Below are 2,500 nucleotides of genomic sequence, written 5' to 3'. Positions count from 1 at the left end.
GACAAGCATATGACTACTGGCAGGATCAACCAGGGAGCTGCGTCAACTAGAGCTGAGCAGCCGGCCGCCCGGGAGTGTGTCCCGGGGGCCCGCGCGAACACGCAAGCGTCCGCTCAATCATTCTGCAAACAGGAGGAGGCTGAGCTCCCCTGCACAATACACCTCGAAACCCTCTCAGGTCCCGGCGGCGCGCAGCGCCGTCCCAAGTACTTGGTCGGGTTCGAGAGAGGCGCAATCGCCCGGAGTTAGGCGAGTAGACGCTTTCGGTGCGACCACCCGTGCTCCCAACTGAGCTTGCCGCTGCCGACAGAGGCCCGGGAGCGTGCTGTCGTGGCATTGCCGGCGGGAGACAACACGCGCCACCTACGGTGACCGGCAGCTCCAACGCCAGCGCCACAGAAGGACAAAAGCCCCACTTGGGTGCCGAAGCGAACTCTCCCAGCACAGCGCACGCGCCAACACATCCGCACAGCTGCGATACAAACCACCAGCGAGAACCGCTGGGGCGACCGAGCAGCAGACGGCGTCGCGGCGCCGAGCGCCGGGCGGCAGCGCATCCTCAACGCACACAGTCCTCAATCGGACCAGCACACTGAAGATGTCCACCGCGCTTCGCACCGGGCCCGCGAGGACCTACTTTGGCCGCACGGCGCCGCGCGCAGGGTGCGCCGGCGCGCAGCTGCGACGCCTGCCGCGTCCGTCGGCCGGCGCGCCTGCCACTGGCCGCCCCCACCAGCCGGCTGTAGCGCGTGCGCCCACGCACCGCGCGGCCAGCACGCCGGGAGGCGCCCCCTCACCGGCCGGGGACGGTCCCACCCAGCCACCGCCGCGTATCGCTTCACACCCAGATGCCGTTCAGTTTCGTCGGCATGGTGGGTATCGCTGGAACAACCGGTTAGTACCTCAACCTATCGTCGCCATCACCGATTCACCCCTAGCGAGAACAACCGCACCACAACAGGTTACCATTTGTTCATTTGCGTAACTTCACCAGAAAACGCAGGCGTCCATCGCCATTTGCAACTTCCACGATTATTGCATGCCTGTGTCAGGTGTCACGCCACACTACGTCTGCCCACATACACGCAACAAAATGTGCACGCCTAGACAATACGTGGAAGGTGGCCCCCGTACGTATGCGATGTCCATTGCTCGAACGACTGTCAACCGGCCTCTGTAGCATGTCGCAGATATGGAACGCGGTGCACCATGCCATCACGGTGTGTGAGGAGAGACGACTAGGTCCGAATACATCAACAGACAGCTCATGCTGATCGCCATCCACGGCGTCCGTTCCTCCCACACGTCTCTATGGCGTACCACACTGCAATCCAGCTCTCATAGGGAGACGACACGTAGCTGCGTGCACAATATTTGCACTGTATGGTCCGCCGTTTTTGGGCGCAGTCGTTGTACGGTCACACATGTGCCACGATGTATCATTCAGTACATAAGGACGAATGTGCAGTACAGATTGTGGTTTACGCGTACGACATTAGCGGACAGTTGACACAGGCCGCACCACAACGTAGCCTGAGTACGTCGCATGCGGAGGGCATTGAACATGCAAAGTTCTCACCAACCAGCTTGCGAAGGCAGGGGGCAAGGTGGGGACGTGGGGAGGGGCGGCATGTACGTCCTGCTGCCATCCACATTACAGTGTACAGCAGGAGCATGTGGAAAGTGAGCAAGACTTGCAAGGTGTTTAACATGAAGCGATACACAGGGGAGCGGGGAGTGCGAGTAGCGAACTATATTGCGAGGGTTGCGGGTGGGCAACACTACACTAATTGAACGAGTCGTATAACAATTACAGAGCAGGTTTAGGCGACAACGTGGGTTACGTTAGGCGACAACGTGGGTTAGGTTAAGGCACGACGTGGGTTAGGTTAAGGCACGACATGGGTTAGGTTAAGGCACAACATGGGTTAGGTTAAGGCACAACATGGGTTAGGTTAAGGCACAACATGGGTTAGGTTAAGGCACAACATGGGTTAGGTTAAGGCACAACATGGGTTAGGTTAAGGCACAACATGGGTTAGGTTAAGGCACAACATGGGTTAGGTTAAGGCACAACATGGGTTAGGTTAAGGCACAACATGGGTTAGGTTAAGGCACAACATGGGTTAGGTTAAGGCACAACATGGGTTAGGTTAAGGCACAACATGGGTTAGGTTAAGGCACAACATGGGTTAGGTTAAAGCACAACATAGGTTAGGTTAAGGCACAACATAGGTTAGGTTAAGGCACAACATGGGTTAGGTTAAGGCACAACATGGGTTAGGTTAAGGCACAACATGGGTTAGGTTAAGGCACAACATGGGTTAGGTTAAGGCACAACATGGGTTAGGTTAAGGCACAACATGGGTTAGGTTAAGGCACAACATGGGTTAGGTTAAGGCACAACATGGGTTAGGTTAAGGCACAACATGGGTTAGGTTAAGGCACAACATGGGTTAGGTTAAGGCACAACATGGGTTAGGTTAAGGCACAACATGGG

General features: G+C 56.8%; 1 non-coding gene across 1 annotated transcript in view; it reads right to left on the bottom strand.

Moving 5' to 3' along the window:
• LOC124745861 overlaps positions 1–36 on the bottom strand; it is a 1,909-nt gene extending 1,873 nt beyond the window's left edge. The window contains exon 1 of the ribosomal RNA XR_007011185.1: positions 1–36. This exon is cut by the window's left edge and continues 1,873 nt beyond it. This is a non-coding gene — a ribosomal RNA (small subunit ribosomal RNA).
• Positions 37–2,500: the final 2,464 nt, after the last annotated feature.

The sequence above is a fragment of the Schistocerca piceifrons genome, unplaced genomic scaffold, assembly GCF_021461385.2.
Source record: "Schistocerca piceifrons isolate TAMUIC-IGC-003096 unplaced genomic scaffold, iqSchPice1.1 HiC_scaffold_338, whole genome shotgun sequence".
NCBI lineage: Eukaryota > Metazoa > Arthropoda > Insecta > Orthoptera > Acrididae > Schistocerca > Schistocerca piceifrons.
Note: the sequence above shows the minus strand (reverse complement) of the source record. Positions and strands in the feature narration are given on the sequence as shown.